This window comes from Triturus cristatus, chromosome 4_2 (assembly GCF_964204655.1).
Source record: "Triturus cristatus chromosome 4_2, aTriCri1.1, whole genome shotgun sequence".
NCBI classification, from domain to species: Eukaryota; Metazoa; Chordata; class Amphibia; order Caudata; family Salamandridae; genus Triturus; species Triturus cristatus.
Window position 1 is genome coordinate 179,850,989 of NC_140586.1, and position 25,303 is coordinate 179,876,291.

The window sequence follows — 25,303 nt, forward strand, 5'->3', positions numbered from 1 at the left end:
AACAAGCATCTTCACAAATTGTGCTGATGCACACACTCAATGTCCATGAATAGTGTAAGAGTTATTAAGATGAACACAAAATTCAATAGGGCTCCTGATCTTTAAGTCTTCTTTTATTTCAAAGTCTTCCATTCCCAACGCGTATCGTCGCTATGGTAATCAACCGTGTGACTTCCTCAGGGCTGGAAGTAACAAATAACCACAATTGTAATGCCAGTAATATAAAAGAGTTCAAAATAACAATTTAAGGTGAGCCCATAGACAACCTCATGCATGAGGACTACATACTGTGCTCATAACAAAAGGACAAAAGAACAACAGTTTCAGTGTTCAATATAAGTGCATGCACCTCTTCCACTGACCTGTGATTCCTATTTGGAAAATATGAAGGAATGTAACAAGGTGTCCCTTATATTAATGTGTATATGTCATGCCATAATCCTCTAGTAATTGCCAGTCTAATAATATTTTGGAATATTATCATGCCACCATTAGTATCTAATGTGCGCCCAATACACAGATAATTAGTTGATCAGTACCTTGAACTTCAATTAGGTCAAATATCTGAAATAAAATAAAATGAATAGCAACAGGATAAGTTATGGAGCACATGGGGCAAGGTTTCTCAATACGCAAAAGTCACCTCTCATTTAAAGACCAAACCATCATACCTCCCGTATTCATGTATCAGTTCCAACTGTGATGTAACTCGACGTTTTAATAGAAGATATTCTCTACAAAAAACATATGCAATATAATCAATCCCTAATATAGCTGATTATCTTTCTAGAATATGTTGTGACTCAACTATGCGTATCCATCATGAACGAACTCTTACCTCATCTGTTCTTTTTTTTTTTTTAAAAACCTTTATTTTAAAATCAGGACACAGCTATTCAGCCGACAACCCGGAGGTTCGGCAGCATCGATAATTAGAAACAGTGATGCGTCCCCAGTACAGTGCAAGGAGAAGTGCAAAGGTTCAATTTTAAGTAACCACAAAAACACACAACAAACCCCAGCAAGGCAAGATCACTGAAAGCCCATGGTGAAAACCCCCCAGGGGAGGCCGGACCCCACTCATCTACCAGTTACAATAGAGTGTAAGGAGGAAGAAGGGGGACAGCAGAGGCCAAAATAGTTCATAAACCATACTGTGCTGGAAAGAAGGTCAGGGGGAAAGCTGTTCCTCGGGAGGTTCCAGATCCGGGGCAAGACATATTCCCCCCCTGTATTGATTCCACCGCCCCCAGATGGCATGCCACTTCCGGGGGCGGCCTCTAGAGCAATAGACCGTCTTCTCCCTAAACATACTCCAGTCCATGTTTTCTTTCCACGCAGTCAGTGTGGGGGGCCCCGAGGAGCCCCACAATCGCGCGATATCCCTCTTAGCGACCATGTTACCCAGAGTCACCCATTGGGTCTGCGCCTCATCGAGGTCAGTGGGCCCCCAGACATTCAGGAGGCAACACCGCGCCTCCGGCTGCACAGCAATGCCCGTCACCTCCCCCATAACTGCATGGACTCTCCTCCAGAATTCCACAATAACACCACATTCCCAAATGATATGCAGGAAAGTACCCACCATACCACATCCCCTCCTGCACAGGCCGTCCTCCGAGAATCCCATGTGGACCAGCCGTGGCCCCGTCACATACACTCGGTGCAGTATTTTAAGCTGCACCAGCCTCAGACGCGACGGGATCGCAACCTCCTTAGGAGAAGAAACAGCAGACTGCCAGTCCTCATCATCTAACTCGAGGCCATCCCTAATCCACTGGTCCCTCAGCCCCAGAAGCATGTCCGCCCGGACGTTGATCAGTTTCTTATAGATGAGCGAGATCGTGCTCTCGGGCATATGGCCATCAAGGACCCGGTCCTCCAAAGGAGAGGACTCAGGCACCTTCTCACCCTCTACGAGGACTGATCGGAGGGCGTGACGCACCTGAATATACCTGAAATACTCGGAGGGCCCCAGCTCATACTCAGTCTGCAACTCGTCAAAGGACTTCACCTTCCCCTTATGCAGCACATCTCCCACCCTGGAGATGCCGATCAGGTCCCACTTATCAAAACCTTTTGTATGCCAAAGCCTTCCCAATCTCTCCGATTCAAACAGCGGGGTAGCGAGGGTGAGCCTATCCTTCCAGCCCAGCGAGTCAGTTGCCATCTTCCACACACGCACTGCCACACCAGTGGGCCCCGTGAGGGACGAGTCTAGAGACCGCGAGTACAACGCCCTGTAGTAGTTACCACCACGCAGCAACCACCTGTCCATGGCATACCCAGGGCTGAGGGCAGGGCCATAAAACCCATGGTTAATCGCGCTCAGCTGTGTGGCCCAATAGTACCGTCGGATGTCTGGGAGCGCGATGCCCCCGTCGTACCACGGAAGCGTCAACTTTGCAATAGCTATTCGCGGCCGCCCATCCCACAGCAACGTCCGTTGGAGGCCTTCGACCTCCCGAAAGTATTTAGCCGGTACCCAGTCCAAAGTATTCTGGAGGGCGTAGAGGAAGCGGGGAAGAGACATCATTTTGAACAGGGCCGCACGCCCAACGAGGGAGAGCGGCAGCCTCCGCCAACCTTCAACATCGCGCCTCAGGCGTGCCAGGGGGGGGGAGCAGGTTCTTCTCATAGCGCACAGCAGAGTCCATGGAGATAAAGATCCCCAAATACACGAAGCCCTGCCGGGCGACCTGTATCGAACATGTTCTAGGGATCGGTGGAACCTCGCCACTAAGAACATACAAGTACGATTTGCTCCAGTTGATAACGAGACCCGAGTTCCTACCAAAAGACGTGAGTACGTCACAGACCACTATAAGTGACTTCTTGGGTGAGGCGAGATACAGCAGGATATCATCGGCATAGAGCGAGATACGGTCCTCGTATTCAGGCGACCACCGAAGGCCCCGTATATCCGGGTGCCAACGTATCCACGCAGCCAGCGGCTCAAGGGCGAGGGAGAACAACAAAGGCGACAGGGGACAACCCTGCCGAGTACCCCTCCCCAGCTGAAATGGAGTCGACGCCCGACCATTCACCACCACACTCGCAAGCGGCCCCTCGTACAGCAACCTCACCCAGCTCACAAAACCGCGGCCAAAGCCGAACTTGGCCAGCACGGCCCACAAGTATGCCCACTCCACCGTGTCAAAGGACATCGTGGCATCATGAGACGCCACAATAGCCGGTTCTCGCAGCGTGCCCGCCCTGGCGATTACACCATGAAGGCGCCTAAGATTTAACGCTGTGTTTCGGTGCGGGATGAAACCGGATTGATCCGGGTGGACCAAGTCGCCGAGTACCCTAATCAATCGGGTCGCCAGGAGTTTAGCCAGAATTTTCGGCTCCGCGTTAAGAAGTGAAATAGGTCTATATGAGGCGCACTTATCTCGGGGTTTACCCTCTTTATGAATAACCACAATCGTCGCCAATCGCTGATCCAACGGGAGGGCCCCACCCCCCCGCGCCTCCAGAAACATGGCGCGCAGGTGAGGGGCGACCCTATCCGGGAACAGCTTGTACAGGTCGACCGGCAAGCCGTTTGGTCCCGAGGCCTTGCCCGAGTTTAACGCGCGGATAGCCCCCGCCACCTCGTCAACCGTTCTGTCACCATCTAAGTCGTCCCTATCTATTTCGGAGAGGCAGGGCAACTCGATATCACGGAGGAGGTCACACGAGTCCTCGGGCGGCCTATCCGACGCTGAGGCGCAAACCCTAGAGAAATAATCCGAGAAACACCTTACAATCCTCTCAGGTTCCACAATTGCCTCTCCCCTCTCTCCCGTCAACTCTGGCACAACTCTATTGACCCGTTCCTTTTTGTCCAGCCACGCCAGGAGTTTCCCTGCCTTGTCACCAACATCATACAGACGGCCCTGCTGTTCCCTACTGAGGGTCTTAGCGGCGTTCGTCACCAGGTCCTTATACTCAGTTTGCTTCAAGCAAAGCTCATGCAGTGAGGACTCTGTAACCTCCTCCTCCATCGCTCCCTCCAGAGCCGCGATCTCCTCCTCCACCTGCAGAACCTCGCCATCTCTCCGCCTCTTGGCCGCCACTACTAGGGAGAGGGCTTCCCCTCGAAGCACGGTCTTAAAAGCTTCCCACAGCGACACTGCCGAGTCCACGGTTCCCTGATTGTCCTTGAAAAAATTATCTACTTTCTTTACCAGTGCGCTGCGCATCTTGGGGTCTCGGAAATACCACGGGTTGATAGGGGCCACCCTTCCACCTCCCTCCCGACCTAGATCCAGCCGGATCCACACGGGCGAGTGGTCAGATATACCACGCGCCATGTGCCTCGCCTCGGAGACCAACGAGGCATGCGCGGCCAGAGTGAGTAGGTAATCAATCCTGGAAAGGCTACCATGTGCCCCGGAGTGGAACGTGTATTGGCTCTGTGTGGGGTGCCGGAGCCTCCAGCAGTCTATCAGGCCAAGCGTGTCTAGGAAGTCTGGAAGCCATTTCTGAGCCCCCCCTGTGTCTCTGGGCGGGTATCTATCCAGCAGGCCGGAGCCAACAGCGTTGAAATCCCCTCCCACCACAAGCATTCCCCCCGGGAGATCCAGCAGAGCCCTACCCAGATCTTTAAACGTGGAGGCCTGCAGGGCCGGCGGGACATAAACCGAAACTAAAACCAAAGTTCTTCCTTCCCACCGCCCCGCCACCGCCACAAACCTCCCCCTATCATCAACAATGGTGGAGTCCACCTCAAATGGCAACGAAGCTCTAACTAGGATGCCCACACCCCTGGACCCAGAAGAGAATCCCGAATGTGCTATGAATTTATAACCCTTCCGATTCAGAGCATAGCACGTATTACCTATAAGATGCGTCTCCTGCAGCAGGGCAACGTCCGGCAGTGACCGTTTCAAGAATTGCAAAACAATCCCACGCTTAATGCGATCCCCCAAACCATTAACATTCCAGCTTATAACACTTAAGCCCCTACCCCCCATCCTCAAAAGGAAAGAGGCCCACCCCACACCCGAAGAGCCACCATGGAACAGTCCTGGAAATAAACATCATGCCTTGCAGAAATAAACCCCCCAACAACAAACCCAAAATCCCAGAAACACCCCCCACCCTGCACCCCTGCTGCAGCTTACAAAGCCCCCCCAACTTGCAGTGTGCCTGTCGCCCTACAAAACCAAAAAACTACAAAAAGTACCCTGAGGGAGGAAAAGAGCACCCCTCGTCCTCCCGCAACCCTCCGCAGTTACTGCCCTCTATTCAAGTCTTCAAATATAGCCAAATCAAGTCAGACCGGGTCCGAGATATCAGCCCTGCCCATCCCGGCCACTGTCTCCGTCCTCGGCAATGTCATCCCCCGTCCGTCGCCGGGGCAAAGCGTCCAGCCATTCATCGGCCATAACAGGAGAGTCAAAAAAGAATGTACGATCTTCGTGCACCACACGCAATCTGGCAGGGAAGAGCATGGCATACTTCAGATCCCTCTCCCGCAGCCGCCTCTTCACCCCCAGGAAGCCCTGTCTCTGCCTCTGCACCTGCTGGGTGAAGTCCGGATAGAAATTCACCGACGCGTTCTGGAAGGGAACCGGGCCCGTCACCCTCGATGCTTGCAGGATAGCGTCCCGATCTCGAAAGTGAAAGAGCCGGGCGACGATCGGCCTCGGCGGGGCACCCGCCTTGGGCCTCCCGCCCGGCACTCTATGGGCCCTTTCCACCGCAAAGAACTTTCCAAGACCCTTAGGCTGCAGATGATTAAGCACCAAGTCCTCAACAAGCAGGTCAACCGAAGCCTCATCCGAGGACTCCGGGACCCCGATGACGCGCATGTTGTTGCGCCTGGCCCGGCTCTCAAAATCCTCCAGCCGGCGGGCGGCGAGATCACTCTCGGTCCTCAGCTTACGAACCTCGGTCTGCAGTTCCGTAACAACATCGGTGAGGCCCGTGGTCTTGAGGTCCAGGTTCTTAACCCGTTCATTCGTTTTGCCCAAGTCCGCACGGATCAGGTTGACATCCACCAAGATGGCATCCACCTTATGCGCCAGGGCCTCAAACTGTCTTCCAATCGAAGTCTGCATCCCTTCGAGCGCGCCCATGACATCCTGTAGTGAGAGCTCCGGGGCCAAAGGCGAGTCCTCCTTCTGGGCATCAGGCGCCTGGCTCGACCCACTCGGTGATCCCTTCTGCAGAGCATAGCGGTCCATGCTATTAACTTGGGTATAAGCTCCCTGCCTGGTAGACTTAGCCTTCAGCCGATCCCCTTCTGCTTTGCCCGACATGGTTGACACCAAGCAGGTCGATTCAGTTAGGACGGGTCCCTCTCTACGAAGGGAATCAGGAGTGATCAGTTCTGCCGTGGGCCGCCAGAGTAGTCTGCAGAGCGTCCATAGGGTAATAAAGCCACCCAGAGCTCTCCAGGGGCAGTGCTGACAAAGGGAGAGAAAGCGAAAGTGAAAGCACGGGGACCTCCGTCTGACAGTTCACACCTCGCCTGGCCGTTGTTGTTCAAGTAGGAGTCGGGCATCCTGCCAACTCTAGCCCCTGGCATCCCCCGGAGATAGGCCGCAATCTTCCGCCAGGCATAAGTCCGGTTCCCGGTGGGCGATCCGACCGTGGGTAGCATCAATCGCCTCCCTGACAAGTCATCCACACAATGCCATGCATACCGACAGGATTAGAGACAGGATAGTCGACGGAGGGCGCGAGGGTCTCGGGAGCTCTGAGCTCACGCGGCCATCTTGGTCAAGCGCTAGGCTCCTCCCTCACCTCATCTGTTCTTAACGTATATCATAGCATATTTCGCCACGAAAAAGTCCGATTTTTTCTATTAGTTATTTGCTCCGCATAAAATCAAACAGTGTAGCTCACATGTCCCTGAAGTACGGGGACCTGCAAGTAGAGTCCAATGTCAGTATATCAATCAGGAAAATCGAATGTAACTTTCAGAATGCATTTGGACTCGTAGAGTCAGTACGCACCTTTTAGGTTCTCAGCACCCGATTACAGGTGAGGCAGCGGCGGTATGATATTGCCAACTCTAACAATATATACCATCATAGACAGCGATGACGCCTACGGCAAGAGGCATGCATATGTCGCTTCTCCCCGGCATGCGTTCTAATCGGGCGCCATCTTGAAATGATAAACAACTTACTATTGATATTTTGTAGAAGTTTCTTCACGCAAATAATATACACCAAAACTACCCGAACATAACATAGGAATTCAAATCTCCATATGTTCGATACGCAATAACAAACGTAACAGCTGCCATGTGTAATACTGTTATATTACCGAACGATCTGTTTCGTTCAGCGCCATCTTGAAGGAATGGCATATTACGACGAGTTACAATAAAACCAACAAGCATCATTTTTTGAAAAATGTTATTTGGAGTAATGTGACATAAGAATATACTGCGTTTTCTATAAATGTACAACACAAAAAACTATGTTTTCATTTACAATTGTATTACAATGTAAGCGATCAGCAAAAAGACATTATCATTTTTAAAAATATGTTGATTTCATATACGGTTTTATTTTTATGTAAAACTGTATAATAACAAATATATGTGAAAAGTTTTCAGATTATTTGTCTAGGTACAAAGATTTTTGTTTATTAACCAATACTTTGAACTTTTATTTCGTTCGGAACAGTGCACACTACAATCAGGTTTCTTACCTGTATATCTCACAGGTATTACTCTATCCCATACTCCTGGAGTCTGAGCATACAGAATGTTGTTTGCAACTAACTTGTAGCAGTACTTGAGTGGAAAATCTTTTGGTAAGGCTGAGCTGTTTTTGCATGAAGCAATGACAGCTATGATTATCCGTCCGTCTATTTTCGTTTTTGAACTAGTGATTGCAGTTACTGCAGCAGTACGTACTGCCCCCTTTGCAGCTTCATCAGTCAATGAATTCCCTTCATCGTGAATGCCATCACGTTCATGACTCAACGTGCGTATCACGTGAGCTCTTGATAGTTCATTTTTCAACTCAGCTACCTGTTTCCATAGCATTTTATGCTTAATTGTGCCACCTTTTGAGTCGTTATATTTTGAACTTACTAGTGAAGATTAACCCTGGGCGTAGTTCGCAAAGTAGCACTTCGCGAAGCTACGCAAAGTGCAGTTCGCACTATGCGTAGCACTTCCCGAACTGCGTAGTACCTTGTTCGCACTGTGCCAGATGTCGTTTTCAATGATTGCACAGTGCGGACAAGCAACCGGCACTGTGCAATCATTGAAAATGGCATCTTGCACAGTGCGAGCTGTAGTTTTCTGCTGCTCGAGTAGATTTTTACTCGAGCTGCAGCTTTCTCAACGCAAACTGGTAGTTTCTCATCGCAAGCGGTCACGAGCATACACGACCACTCGCAATGAGAAACCTGACCTCCTCGCGTTGGGAATCTCGCCGGGAGGTTTATTTTCCATGCTCGCGATCGCCAACTTGATTTCGCAGATCGCGAACAAGGAAAAAGTCTCGCCGGGATGTCATTTTGCTTGCTCGCGGTCGCCAACTTGACTTTGAGGACCGCGAGCAAGCAAAAAATGACTTCAGCACTACCCAACACTACGCTACGCGTGTACGCACTGTGCTACATGCAATTCGCGTAGTGCGAAGTGGCGCGAACTTCGCAAATATGCGAGCGTAGCGTAGTGCTTTGCCCAGGCTTAGTGAAGATATTCATTGTATGACTGGACACAGTAAAAAGAATCGCACACTAAAAGTGTGGGGAATTCTCGATCCGTATTGATTAATGCGAGTAATAGGGCATTTAGTTTTGCCAGCTGAGTCGTGCAGTCTCCTAGAGACTGTGTCTTCGTATCGCTGGGAAGAAACTTGCCTTCCTGCATACAACCTTTTATAATCGCACAAGCGGCGCTGTATTGCTTTTTACTTTCTACGGCCGGCTGAGCAGATCCGTCAGTGTCAATAATGTATTCATACTGATCTAGAGGCATTATTTCATTTGGTACAGGATATTCTTGTTCATATTGCAGGAATACTTGTGTTTTTAACCTTGGGTCATATATGTATTCTACATGCGTTGCAGTGAGAGAAATAGCCCATTGTATCCATCTGGCATGTAAGGCTTTAGCATTAGGAATGCTTGCCATTGTAGCAGCCTCTAAGGCTGGTACCAGAGTTACAACAATTATTCGTTTCCCCTGAGCCAGTGCTCTTTCTCTTACTACAGCGGTCTGTACTGCTGTCAGTATTTATTCTGTAGAAGCAAAGTGCATTTCAGCGTTTGTTTCAAATGTGATTTGTATGCTATGGGTACTGTTTTGCCTTCATTAAAGGTTAGGTAAGTATACCCAGATTGACTGACTATTACGCAGATCACTAGATTGCATACGTTTGAGCGTGTCTTCAAGAGTTTTGAATCTATCATGTCAGCTTGTAAGAAACAAAGGTTGTGAAACAAAGGTGGGTTCCTGTGTCCAATACCTAATTGAGAAATCAGGTATTTTTAAGTCCTAGAAAGATTTTACGTTTTCTTCGTAATCTAAAATGTATGTTCTGCCAAAATATATAGATCCCAATATGGATTGTACCTTTTTCAAAGATTTAGGAGGTTGGAGCAGTGCACACTTTTTGTAAGGCTTTTTCCTTCACTTGATAACTCTTATCCTAAAAATAGGACATTGAGGTGGGCTATTTTCGATTTTTATAAAGTTGAATTTATAGCCTTCTGAGGCAAACCCAAGAATTATGGTGCTCACCCTGGTCAAGTGATCCTGTAAATCATCATCCGTCAGATAAATATCATCTACTTAAGACAATGCCTCTTCATCCATTTTCTAAAGTAAATCTGGTACCCTAGCATTGAACAACCCTGCGCTACTCCTATACCCTTGGGGCAGTCGAGAAAATTGACGGTGTGAACCCAGCGCAGAAAATGCAGTTAGATACCTGCTTTCAGGTGCTATATTTTCACAGAAGAATCCATTTGAGATATCTAGGGGCCGATTCCGATCCTGTATTTTTTTTTATTCCTGTACGACTCGTATCCGTATTTTTTTCCGTACGAATCGTACAAGTCACGTTCGACCCGTGTAGTACATAGTACATATGGATCGGCCCGATCCGTACGAATCGTAGCGGGAAAAGTTGTAAGAGACGGACCCGGACACTTCTCCGTACAAATCATAAAAATGAAGTCCGACCGTACTAGTACGATCCGGGCCTGCTTTCCAATTTACGATTCGTAAGGAAAACGTCCCGTACACGGGGAATGACTTTGCCCGCTATGAAGCGAAGTTTATATGCACCGAACCCCCAGCGCGAATGTACGATGCGTACCCCCAGTGCGAATGTACGGTGCGTATCCCCAGCGCGTATGTATGGTGCGTACCCCCAGCATGTAGGTACGCACTGTACCCCCAGCGCGTAGGTACGCACCGTACCCCCAGTGCAAATGTATGGTGCGTACCCCCAGTGCGAATGTACGGTGCGTACCCTTAACGCGTATGTACGGTGCGTACCCCCAGCGCATAGGTACACACCGTACCCCCAGTGCATAGGTATGCACCGTACCCCCAGCACGTAGGTATGCACCGTACCCCCAGCGCATAGGTATGCACCGTACCCCCAGCGCATAGGTATGCACCGTACCCCCAGTGCGAATGTACGGTGCGTACCCCCAACAGCGCGTATGTACGGCGGATGTTGCGGGTACGCACCGTACATACGCTATGGCGGTGTACGCACCCGCACTGTACATAAGCAATGGGGTGCACGCACCGTACATAGCAATGTCCGTGTACGCACCGTACACATCCACAACGCATGGGGGTGTGTGGCTGTACAACTCGTACCCCTGTACCATACTGAACCACGGACACTGTACAACAGCACAAGGTTTGCCTATTCGACTTGCACAACACCACAAAACACGTCTACACTGAAAAAAAAATGGAAAGGACTGACCTGGACACATCCAAACAGGCAAACAGAGGGCTAAACTCACAACCACCCCATATAACACACCCACCAAAAATTCAAACTGAGCCCCACCCACAAATGGACCAATAAAAAGGGCCCACACACACAAACCATGAGCCTTTGCAACAGACTCACTGCAGCTACAGAGCACACACAAACAACTGCACCCATCCACCTTAACATATACACCTTCACACACCCTCCTTCACACATACCCCCTCTCCACATTCAGACCCACACCGTCACAATCAGACCCACACACCCACAACCATCCACACCCTCACCCCACACCATGCCCACAGACAAGAATCCAAAATTCACAAGGGAGGAGCTGGAGATCCTTGTCAATGAAGTCATCAGAGTCGAGCCACAGCTGTTTGGAACATTGGTCAGACAGACCAGCATAGCTGAAAAATCACACCTGTGGCAGAGGATCGTCGATAGGGTGAATGCTGTTTCACCCATCAGAAGGACCAGGACCGAATGCCAAGCCAGGTGGTACGATCTGCGGAGGGCGGTCAAGAGAAACATGAATGAAGACCACGCCCAGAGCAACATCACTGGAGGTGGTGCGCCCCGCAGACCAGTACATTACCATCCCAGGGAGGAGAAGGTGATGGCCATGCTTCCGCCGGTGGGAGTAAATGGACTTCAAGGACTTCCAGAGCCTGGTGAGTACACAAACAACTTACGTAACATGGGGGTAATGGCATCCACACCCCAACTACACCAAATGCACACAATTACCCCCAAGCCCTCACCGGCCAGAACCACAGTCAAACACAATGTGAATGCCAATAACATGTGTATGCCCCATTGAGAAAGCAAGGCCATGCTATGTCCCATGCTACACGAAGCACCAACCCAAGAATGGATGTCCAGTATGCTGGGAGGGTGGGTGCCACAAAACGCATGTTTGAATTCTAAATCAGACACAATTGCCCTCATCCCATTTGACCCAGATACATACCCATGCACCATGCGCAATGCACAAGGATTGGGAAAGTACTGACAAGAAAGCTCACACTTGGCCCTGGTGTAGGCAGCACAAGGCCCTCCTGTGACCAGTGCAAACACAAACACCAAGACAACAAGGTCAGATATCTATGACAGGAACTCACACTCACTGTCATGGCAGCATGCTCCATGGGGGGACAGCTACATCACCTGGGAGCCCCAGTGCCAAATCACACTACACCCACCAGCAGGCCCTGTCACACACACCCCTTACACAAGCAGACACCACCAGGACAGGCAATGGATTTGCCCACTGTCGAAATGGACATGTAACACAACAAGACCAATACATAGCCGAAGAAGCACCCAAGCCACAAATCGACATGTCAAAGACTCAGGAGTACATATCAATCTGACACCCGCAACATAGGAGAATGCTAGGCACATACAACTACCTGGAGGAACAGTGCCAACTTGAATGTGTATGAAACATGCATGTAGCATGAAACAGCATTAAATTGTCTGTCTCTCACACTCAGGGCAACGTGATGAACATCCCCCCAACAATGGGGGTGAAGAATCACAGTCACAGGCTTGGGAGGAACCTGATCCCACCAGCAGCGACGCCTCTCAACACTCCGCAGATGACCCCGACTGACCTGGACCCTCTGGTGTCCAAGCCCCAGCAGAACCTGGTTCAGGAACATCTGTGCCAACCACCACCCCCATTCCTGCCACATCCCAGGAGACACCGAGGAGCCCTACCTGCAGTGAACAACAGAGCCAGTCTGACAAGGAGGGACAAGGTGCGGCGGGCACCCAGGAGGAGGCAGACAACACTGCCACTGCCATCGCTCAGGGGTCCCGTCGACCCGATGTGCCCACAACGGCAGGTCAGGCTCGTGTGGGCAGGGGTGGTGGGAGTGGAGGCAGGCGGAGGCGAGAACCTGACCAGCCAGCTGAAGGGACCGGTATGTCACACATCCACAACATCATGGAGGCATACCGGTGTGACACCAGGGAGATCAGCCAGGTAGTGGTGACCCTCACAGAGATCAAAAACCAGCAGGCCGAGCAACACGCCAGTCAACAACAACACCAAGGACGGATGGAGGCAAGACTGGCTGAGCTCCTGGCGGTGCAAAGGGACATAAGCCATTCACTCCGTCGGATCGCTGACAACATGGACAACCCTCCCTGTGCCACCAGGCGTAGACCAGCACCAGCCACAGGGAGGGAGGAGGAGGAGGATTCGTCGGACGGAGCGTCCCAAGCATCGTCAAGGCCTGCATCGGGGGGCCCCGCGAGGAAGGTTGGTAATCCACGGAAAAGACCATGAGAGGTAGCGGCCCATCCACATCTCCCAGGTCACCTGGCCTGGCACCTGGCCTTCATGTGCGACAGCATCACCTTATTGACTGACATCATCTGCCACATGGACTTGCTGGTCACAGTCTGACCAATGATGCCAAACACTGTGGGCTGGACTCTGATGACTTCAAATGCCAAGGATCCCATCTCCCTCTGTGAACTTTGGATTCTATGGTCCCTGCATTGCCCCTTTTTCTGTGCACAAATCACACCCCAGAGCTAGAAATTAAAAAATTAATAATTGAAATTTAATGTTGCAGTCATTTAGCATGAGTACACACCATACGTGTGGGGATATGTCGAAGTATGCCTGAGTGTGGATCTGAGTCCGGTCGAGGACACACATGGGTCACAATGTATCACAAAATACAGACATGGAGCCCAATACTCACCCGTGATGGCCTCAAGCTGCTGAGGAGGGGATTGCTACATTGCTCAGACAGACCAATTTGGAAGAGTTACATGAAGGTGTAGAGGTCATGGGTCATGTTGATGTGCCCGGGGAGGGAGTACCAGGTCTGTTTTGCGAGGTGGGAGAACTATCTCCTGAGGCACAGATGGTGGTGAGTTGCATGTTAATTGTGAGCGATGGGTCCATGATGAACACCAGCTTGCGTGCGTGGCCACTGGGTACTGGTGCGGTGCACAGACCAGTGGGACACAAGGAGTCGACCCAGCCGTAAGGGGACAATCCTCAGATGATGACCTCTGTCCTGTCCAAGTCCAGCCTCAGGTGGCTGATGTTCAGCCATTCATCAACGGATCTCATGCCTTCTTGAAGTTTGGATCTGGCAATGGCTGGCTCTTTGGTGAGTTTGAGGAGCAGCTGGGTGTCAATGGCATACGAGATGATGATGAGGTTGTGTGCGCATGTGATGGTGAGGAGAGGGGTCATGGAGACATTGAAGATCATCACGCTGAGAGAAGAGCCCTGTGGCATGGGCCAGATGACCCCAGTTTACTACATGTTGCAGGGTGGAGGTAGACTCCCTGGGCCTTGCTGGTGAGCTACTTTCTGATTTAATCCTGGGCCTTCCTATGGATACCAGTGTTGGAGATGTGTGAGCTGACAGTGTGGTAGCACATGGTGTAGAATGGCGTTGAGAGGTCAAGGGTGGTGGCCTCACCATTGTTGAGCAGGGCAAAGTAGTCGTTGGTGGTGGCAATGATGACGGTTGCAGTGATGTGATTACTGTGGAAAACAGTCTGGTGCCGGTTGGCTGGAGCTGGTTGCATGGAGGAAATTGGTCAGTTGCTTGTTGAGTGTCTTCCTGATGACATTTGCTTGGTAGGGAAGCAGGGTGATGTACCAGGAGATCCTGCGGTACTGCCGTCCATTGTTTAAGAAGGGGCTCTGCATGCCTCCTGCACCCATGGAATGTGGCAAACTCAAAGGAGACATCCATGACGCGCGGGACGTGGGCTTCAAGGATGGGGAATGATGTGGTTGAGATGTTGTGTGAGAAGGGGCCTGACGGAGAGCTAGAGTGGATGGTGCACATGATCCCGGTTGTGTACTTGCTGCTGATGGGAGTCCAGGACCTGAGGGGGGTTTGTCCAGCGGATAATAGTGCTGTCTGCCTCTGTGTGCCAAGGCTGTTGTGTATGGCCATGAGCTTGCAGTGGTACAAAGTTACAAGGGATGGGTTCTGCCTTGCAATGGTGCGGTGTCTTGGATGGAGATCTGCTGTCAGTTCACTCACAATGCTGATGAGCTCCTTGATGTCGTGTGTGTGGGTGTCTCGGCACTATCTGAAGTATCTCCACTTGTCCTTGCTGATGATATGGTGATGGCTGTGTGTGGTGTTTTCCAGGGCTGTAAGGAAAATGATGTCTCTTTGTGTTGCAAGGTTTGCACAAGAGTCCGGCTAGGTCTGTAGGAGTCCAGTAGGTCTGCCTTGTCCCAGGTGCCTTAACTGTTGTTGTGCTTCACAGGAAAGTCCGTCAATGTGGCAAGATTGTTGGATCAGTTGCTGATCCAGTGCGTGAGTTTGCAGGGTGTGGCGGTGGTGTTGTTTTGAGTGTCCCACACAGCTTGTCTGTGGCAACTTACATCAAGCATCTTTGGGGGATCAGTAGCGGGGTGTGTGGCACTGTGTTGCTTGTTGGAGACGTGGATTCAAATGTTGATGGACCAATGATGGATGGTGGCGTGGTTCCCCTCCATCAAGAAGTTACTGGCCCCCAGCCACATGTAGCCTGTGGAGGTGAGGGCTTGTGTGCAGATGTACGTGTTGATGGCTTAGCGGAATTGTGGATGTAGGCCTGCAGATCTGTAGATGAGTGTTACTCCGAGGGTTGCCAGGGAGTTGCTGCGAACCCGGATTTGTGACTCTGAGGGTGTACTTGTGAATAAAAAGCAATTCAGCCCCCGGGATTGGTGTTGGCGTCCCTGCGGGTGATCTTGTATCCGTCTGAGATGGCAATGAAGACGTCATGTGCTGAGGATGCTTTTGTCCAGGTTACTGTCATGAAGGTGATGTGTGGGGCTGTAGTATTGAGGAGGTAACAGAGTCCAATGGCGTGCTGGTGGATGGAGCGGGTGTGGAGTAGGAGGCACATTACCTGGTTGTTCTGACAGGGTCTGGTAGGCTGGGCAGCGCTGTGTAGGCAGTTGGAGTAGCACACTCAGCATGCAAAGGTGTCGTGTGTGTGCTTAGGGGTTGCCTGATGGCAAGCGAATGATTGTCACAAGGACATTGCTTGGAGAGTGGCTGCAGCATGAGCCTGTGTTGTGTGAGGTGGGTCATGCAAAGACTAGAGGGTTGTGCAATGTGCATGTTGCAGATGCAGACGGTCCTGCCTTTGGCACGGCGCTGGGGCTACAGTGGCACAGAAATTCTGCTGGCTGCATTTCGAATGGGTGGAGGGGGAAGGGCAGAGCATTTTTGAGGCGTGGGGGTTGCAGAATCAGGGCACTCGGAGTGGCGGGGCCGCAGGTGAGGCAGCAGCAGGCGGAAGGGGTTAAAAATGATGCAAAAATCAACACACAAAGACAAGGAGGTCTGCAAGGCACTGTGCAACAGGTGTATGTCAAGGAAGGAGTGTCAGGTAACTCATGGGTCACTCCCAGAAAGTGTATGATCAATCACCATAAATTACAGCCACTGTATCAGGCAACAAAATGCGGAGATGCGCAAAGGAGACACACCATCAGCAGGCATTCACGTCCCGTTGTGGGGAGCAACCTGCACAAATACATACACAACCAGGTACTCATTCACAATAGAGATCATTAGCCATGAAGCACTGCATGCATGTTGCCAAAGTACACATACACTTATATGCTTAATCTTTGTCAATTATGCCATAGATGACGCATGCAAACTGGTAAGAGATCTGCAGTGACCGAGATGAGGCACTTTGGATTGTGCTGAACACCTTTATTCCAAATACACACACAAAGGGATATGCATCCATATTAACAGACTCACAGGTCAGTTGACAGAACATGTGGGACATACGCTGGACCCCCCCTTCACAACACGGATGATGTCAATCCCAATGAACTGGCACACAAGGTAAGGGGATGAGTAAAACACATCCTGCTGCACACGGAGAGGCTGCAATTCCCCATAGAGCATTTTGTTGTGATGTCCCCCACTATGTCCACCCGTAGCACCTGCAATGTTTCAGAGGCAAGGTTCACACACATTGATGCCTTCATCAGACGCCATACTCCACTACAGATGACTGTCAAGAAGGGTGACTATCATGTCATGGGAGTGATGCTACATGTTATATGCTCCATGGTGAGAATACATGTATGCATGGTACCACAACATGCACAGAAGCAGTCACCACACATTCCCAACCTATACCACCACCAAAAAGCCTTGCTGCAATACTTACCCAAACTGACATTTCCACATGTCCGTGCATGGAACGCTGATTCAGCACACCTTGCAATCCTCACGAGGAATAGCAGGAGGACAACGATGACACGAGCAGACAACAGGCGCAAAATACCTGGGAATGACAGACACACGAGAAGTCACCTAAAACAATTCTCACCGCACACATGGAAATTTACAAAACATGAACAATTTTGGACACATGTAAATTGCAAATCAAGTCTCTCCGCAAAACTGTGTTGCATGACATCATCACTCGAGTGACACATCAGAACACACATCCAAGTCACTTGGCATTCAGTCAGCTGGACACACACATTGCAATACATGCCACTCAATGCTACAAGCTTCCACTCTCATACCCAGTGACTCACCATTATGAGAAGAAGTTGCGTATGAGCTGACTCCGGATATCATCCCCCTCCTCATCACTAGCCTCGTGAGCAAGCCCTTGATCCTCCACGGGTGGATGCTCCTGCTCATCTGGATCCAGGGTGAGTGGCACTGCCTTCTCAACTGCCATGTTGTGCAGCATGCAGAACACGATGAAGATTTGGCAGACCTTCTCCGGGGCATAAGGGAGGGAGCCGCCTGTCTTGTCCAGGCACCGGAATCGGCTCTTCAGGAGTCCAAACGTCCTCTCAATCACTCGCCTGGTCTGCCCGTGTGCTTTGTTGTACCGGTGATCTGCAGCTGGTCTTGGGTTGCGGAGAGGTGTCATCAGCCATGGCATGTTGGGATAGCCAGAGTCCCTGTTCTGCTTTGGTTTTTCCTCCAGATAGAACCTGCTCCACAGAGCCTTTTTAACCCAAACCAGAACGTTACCCCCTCCCTAGGGCCTTTTTACACCTAAATAACCACATATATATGTACCACCTAAGGACAGGGAATTCCTATTATATATCTATACCAAGACTTCACAGCCTCACAATCTCAGCAACCACAGTCTCGCGACCTCAGTCAGGTCCAGAATCTCCTACCCATCCGGTAGCAACACACACGATCTCGCGGCCTCAGTCAGGCCCAGAATCTCCTACCCATTCGGTAGCGAAACACACAGTCTCGCGACCTCAGTCAGGTCCAGAATCTCCTACCCATCCGGTAGCAACACACACAGTCTCGCGACCTCAGTCAGGTCCAGAATCTCCTACCCATCCGGTAGCAACACACACGATCTCGCGGCCTCAGTCAGGCCCAGAATCTCCTACACATTCGGTAGCGACACACACAGTCTCGCGACCTCAGTCAGGTCCAGAATCTCCTACCCATCCGGTAGCAACACACACAGTCTCGCGACCTCAGTCAGGTCCAGAATCTCCTACCCATCCGGTAGCAACACACACGATCTCGCGGCCTCAGTCAGGCCCAGAATCTCCTACCCATCCGGTAGCAACACACACAGTCTCGCGACCTCAGTCAGGTCCAGAATCTCCTACCCATCCGGTAGCAACACACACGATCTCGCGGCCTCAGTCAGGCCCAGAATCTCCTACCCATCCGGTAGCAACACACACAGTCTCGCGACCTCAGTCAGGTCCAGAATCTCCTACCCATCCGGTAGCAACACACACAGTCTCGCGACCTCAGTCAGGTCCAGAATCTCCTACCTACACGGCAGCCTTAGCACGAGCTCATCCTATTATTACCGTGGTACACGACAGGGGAATCGGGATTACCATATATCGGATCACACAAAGACTATTAGTTGAGCACAACCTGTTCTCTTAGTTCGAGGGGCTTGTTTTCCCCCTCATCCAGTTACCACTTACCTGACCAGGATTAACCTCTGTTCGTTTTGAGGCAACTCTGACTAAAGAATAGGCTATCCTCCTATACAAAAGTACACAACACATGCTAACGTACAACAAGCTAAATACTTTATTTAAATGCCACATGCACATTCGCAGAATACATTATATATATAGACAACCTGCAAGGAAAGTGAAAGGTTAAGTTGTATACTCTAATAGTAAAGGGTTAACATCACCTGATTATATTCAGCCTGTACTCAAAGGTCATCTAGGTTCCCTTCCCATCTGCGCCTCGGCTTCGCCTGGAAGTCACACCTCTGTAGTCACAGATCTACTCCCTTCTCTTTTTCTCCTAGTCACTGGAACCTCCTCCTCATCAGCTGCTCTCTCCTCTTTAGATTCAGGTTCGTCATCTGTCTTCCCTGGAATAAGTAGTAGCTTTACTGCTAACGGCCAGATGCCGCCTATGGACTAGAAGCAAGTGCAAGTGTCTGCCTCAGACTTTCACTAATATAGATGTGCATTCTCTCATGGAAATTTCCAGCTCGAAACCTGCCGCCCACCAAATTCCTGTACCTCCCCGTGCCAAGGACACGTTCCCAGCCGGCCGGCCTGTTGTAGTGTCTTCAGCATGAAGGAGAATACAATCCTTCGATAAGGGCCGGCCTGAACCGGTTCTCTCCAAGCGAATAACACCTCCTAACTAAAACACTGCCTATGACCTAGAAACTTTCCAAGCTGCCAGAGCAGGAGGAAAGATGGAGTCTCTCCTGTTTAAGGCCTACCAGGCCTGAATGCAGCACAGCTCCATTAGATACCCTTACTACAGAACATATTACCCCTAATGCTAACGAATCTATCCCCTAGGATATGTATGCAAACCCTGATCTATGGGGAAGAACACAGGATCATGTTGAAGTGCCTAATAAATAGGCTCTATACACTACTCTAACCCTTAGACTTGAATGGAAAGAGACTGAAGTCACATTAGGCCTCCCTTAACACGGGAAGGCCGGGAAAATCGAGCAGTACATTCCACCCTTGACTTCAGTCTATTATACATTCAATAAACATAACTAACATCGGTGGAGGAATAATATCTCTCCCGTTTAAGGCCTACCAGGCCTGAATTCAACACAGCTCTATGAAATACCCTCACTATAGGGCAAGTTATTCTCAAGGCTAACGAATCTATCCCCTAGGATATGCATGCAAACCCTGATCTATGGGGAAGGACACAGGATCATGTCGAAGTGAATAATATCTCTCCCGTTTAAGGCCTACCAGGCCTGAATTCAACACAACTCTATGAAATACCCTCACTATAGGGCAAGTTATCCTCAAGGCTACCGAATCTATCCCCTAGGCTATGTGTGTAGGCCCTGAGCTATGGGTAGGAGCACGGGATTGTGTCAAAAGTGTCTAATAGACAGGCCCTATTCACTACTCCAGTCCTTAGACTTGGATGGAAAGAGACTGAAGTCATATGGATCGCTCTACAACACCGGAAGGCCGGGAAAATCGAGCAGTACATTCCACCCTTGACTTCAGTCTATTATACATACTAAATAGAACTAACATCTGTGGAAGAATAATATGAAACAAAACTAACCGATCTATGTCTAGTACCAGATGTGCAGAATTGAAGCAGTGAAGGGATACACTGAATAAAACAACAGATAGAAATTAAAACAGCAAGAGCAATCAAAATGCCACCTAATGTGTGGCGTAGCATATGCATGTCTGGCAACCAATTAAAGAGCCAGTCAAACCAGCCCTGATCAATGTGTTTCCTAACTTCATTAGTTAGGTCATGCAATTTATCTATATGTGCACGAATGGATTGTGTATGATCAGATAAGTTAAAACAGCAGAGACCTTCAAAGTCTGAGCAGCCATGTCCATGTTTAAGCAGAAGATAATCAATGGCTGCTCTATTTTGCAAAATGGCTCTACGTTCACCCTGGGCGTCTAATAGTAAGTCGGATAAGACTGTAGAAGTATGATAAATAGATTTGACCATCCAGCAGGCCATTTTCTCAATAGATTTGGCATTATAGACTGCCAAAGCAGAAACACCAATAATTCTCATCCACACAACTTACACACACAGAGAAGTTTGAAGCAAGGTAGAGTCAAAAGGCAGAATCACATTAGACCACGTCAAAGCCAATAGGTCAAAATCATAATTCACCTAACCCAAATAACATTATACGCTAAATCCCTCAGTATACAACATTGAGCACATGTGTGCACCACCACCCGCAAGACTGCACCTCAACATACCATACCTTCTATTCTTGAAAAAACTATTTCACTAAAAGGCAGAACACACTTAAGTCAGTACAGAATGGTGGTGGTTGAGGGTCACCATAGAGTGTCAGACCACAAGTGGCTGATTCACAACATTGCACCCCATGACCCTTGATCATCACCATTCACATATGTCAAAAACAAAATCTAGCAAATAGCAACTGTATTACATAACCGAAAAGCAAAATGATCATTAAAGTACTGCATATCGCATTTAAAAGCAAAAACCATTGAAAACCACATGTCTAAATTAAAAGTCACAACTACTAAAAAGCACATGTTGAAACAGCAACTCATATTTTGAAGCTGCTACACAAAAATACATAGTTCAAAACAAAGCATGACTTGAAAAGCAGCAAAAAACTCATCAAAGGTATGTGATAATCACTGTAGAGCAAATAAAGTTCGCATTCTCCAAACACATGTAGTAGCCATAATTCAGGTGCAGCTAGAAATAGCTCATAGACATCCGGATACATGTTGAATGGATGCAGAAAATAAATCAATCAAGCTTTTGAAAGCTCCTAATACTTCTAATGATTAAACTGGATACTCCACTGTCAAACTCAGACATAGTAGCAACAGCTACAAGTTATTACTGTTCACTAACTCAGAAAATATTTACTCTGAGCGCTGCAAAGCGTCTCTATTGATCTCCATCCCTAATAAAAAAAAAACAGTCCTTCAGTATGAAAAAACACACCGCCTTCATGCAAATAATGGTGGCCGCACGTGAAGGAAACAGTTCTACACTTTGCTGATCCCATTTCGCTTTGAAAGAAGCAGGCCATCATGCTCTCCGGTACACATCAGCAGCTGTATCTTCTTGATAAGGGAGGACCCCGTCCAGTCTGGATAGCCACCGGCATCAGCCACCACCGTCTCGTATTACTCCAGGCTTGGGGGGGGGAAGGGAAGGGGAGGGGAGAGGGAGGGCCCCACTCACACGGGAGAAGGGAGTCCCACTCATACGCGGAGAACTGGGCGAATCTGAAAAAGAAACAAGCATCACTTTTCTTGCAAAGAACATTTTCAAAAGTACAATATTTTAATTTCTGTCTATATAGGTCTCCTCCAACTCTGGGGAATCGTGTAATAATACTACTAACGCTTTAGCCTCTAAAGTCTTGATAAAAATCCCTCTGTTTCAATACACCGCAAGAAGGGCTGGGGCAGTCTCCTTCTCTCACTTCTCTCACTGCACCCCTCACAGGTGCTGCCCCCCTTCACAAATCTCCGCGGACACTAAATGGCCTCTCGCCAAAGATAACAAGCAGAGGCTTCTCCGGCTGTCTGTAGCTCACACCTTATCTCCTTCAAGGTCGGAGAGAACTGCACGCCTGCCAACTTTCTCGGACTGTCTGCGACTCACCTCATGGGGGGGGGGCCTGCGCCTGTGCAAGCCTCCCAGACAGTTATGTCCAGGAAGCTGTCCCTACTGACGGAGAAGAGGAGCTGAGATGAGATGACCCCTCCCGTAGGAATTCCTTCTCGGACTTCACAGAAAGCCTGAGCCCTGCCCAGCGTTGCTGGATGATCTCATTGCAAGACTCCCAAACAGCAATCTGAAAGACGCTGTGAAATGACCCACATTCAGAACAACTCTTTACAGGTCTGAGAGGAAAAAATAGCTGTAATCACTCCTTACCTCCAGCAAGACTGCACATGTCTTAATCTGAAAATGCTCTCCCATAGGCAAATCACATTGCCTCTAACCCTGTTTTGTTCAGTATTTGTTGGGGCGCAAAAGCACAATATGTGTCCAGCATCTGAAATTAAAAGCGACCTATTAATTCCCTGCACTTTCCTGTAACTAAAAAGGGCACATTGCTCTAGAAGTACCTTACGAAATAAATGTTCATGTTAATGAAGTGGCCACATATTAGACTTATTGTACACAATCAGCTGTTCACATCCAAAATCACATTGTTGCAATTCTCTTTTAAAGCAAAATATATCATACACCGTCACGTGTAATTCATGTCCGCAACCGGTGAACGTGAAACCAACAACATTAGTCTGTTTACTTTCATGCACATTCCATGCAGGCTGAGAAAGCTTCCCAGAGGAAGCAATTAAAACCGTCTGTGTAGCTCATAGCTTGCCTGCATTCTCGGTTACACTTATCACACCTGAATCATTCTGGCATGGCAAAGTGAACAACTTCACAGCCTGGTACACGTGTAATTTAGTCGTCAAAGATATATTAGCAAACTGGGCATCAACCAGCTCCGTTTTCAACTCACTACGTTCTTATTGCAAATGCCCACATGTGTAATGCATGGTAACCAACACATGAAAATAACACCGCTGTCTCTCTCCAAAATGCCATCAATCACCTGCTGAATAACACCCTTCCTTGCAACTACGGAGACTGGAATTTCAAGGGAGTCCCACGTTTCAGAGCCATGCTCTGAGATCTTACATGCACTTTACAACTGAAAACAGTAGATATGCATTCCTTAACTAACACTTGAAAGGGATCCAGCCCTCTCTGCCTCACGTAGCAAGCTATTTATAAGCACTCTTTACAAGACACGCTGAAACATACACATACCAATTCTAAATCAGCACAATGAGCTCACTTCACGAGCCAGCACATCATACTGTCTGCCCCCATTCAAATAAATCAAGTGATGTGTAACAGTCTGCTTCCAATTACTCAGCCCACTCCCGCGCTAGTGCTTCACAAGGCATTGAATCCCAGCCGGGAATATCAACGGGCAACTTAAAAGCATATGTACATTGTTTAGAACAGATCGCGAAAAAGAGAGAAGAAGAGAAAGAAAAGAAAGAAGAAGAAAGGCTAGACACACCAGTATATCACAAAGAACATACAAACAAAGTCACGCACACGCCAGCAGCAAACACGGGACAACACAACGCACACAGAATACGTAAACGGTTCACGACGCCAAATGTTCTGCTTTGGTTTTTCCTCCAGATAGAACCTGCTCCACAGAGCCTTTTTAACCCAAACCAGAACGTTACCCCCTCCCTAGGGCCTTTTTACACCTAAATAACCACATATATATGTACCACCTAAGGACAGGGAATTCCTATTATATATCTATACCAAGACTTCACAGCCTCACAATCTCAGCAACCACAGTCTCGCGACCTCAGTCAGGTCCAGAATCTCCTACCCATCCGGTAGCAACACACACGATCTCGCGGCCTCAGTCAGGCCCAGAATCTCCTACCCATTCGGTAGCGAAACACACAGTCTCGCGACCTCAGTCAGGTCCAGAATCTCCTACCCATCCGGTAGCAACACACACAGTCTCGCGACCTCAGTCAGGTCCAGAATCTCCTACCCATCCGGTAGCAACACACACGATCTCGCGGCCTCAGTCAGGCCCAGAATCTCCTACCCATTCGGTAGCGACACACACAGTCTCGCGACCTCAGTCAGGTCCAGAATCTCCTACCCATCCGGTAGCAACACACACAGTCTCGCGACCTCAGTCAGGTCCAGAATCTCCTACCCATCCGGTAGCAACACACACGATCTCGCGGCCTCAGTCAGGCCCAGAATCTCCTACCCATCCGGTAGCAACACACACAGTCTCGCGACCTCAGTCAGGTCCAGAATCTCCTACCCATCCGGTAGCAACACACACGATCTCGCGGCCTCAGTCAGGCCCAGAATCTCCTACCCATCCGGTAGCAACACACACAGTCTCGCGACCTCAGTCAGGTCCAGAATCTCCTACCCATCCGGTAGCAACACACACAGTCTCGCGACCTCAGTCAGGTCCAGAATCTCCTACCTACACGGCAGCCTTAGCACAAGCTCATCCTATTATTACCGTGGTACACGACAGGGGAATCGGGATTACCATATATCGGATCACACAAAGACTATTAGTTGAGCACAACCTGTTCTCTTAGTTCGAGGGGCTTGTTTTTCCCCTCATCCAGTTACCACTTACCTGACCAGGATTAACCTCTGTTCGTTTTGAGGCAACTCTGACTAAAGAATAGGCTATCCTCCTATACAAAAGTACACAACACATGCTAACGTACAACAAGCTAAATACTTTATTTAAATGCCACATGCACATTCGCAGAATACATTATATATATAGACAACCTGCAAGGAAAGTGAAAGGTTAAGTTGTAT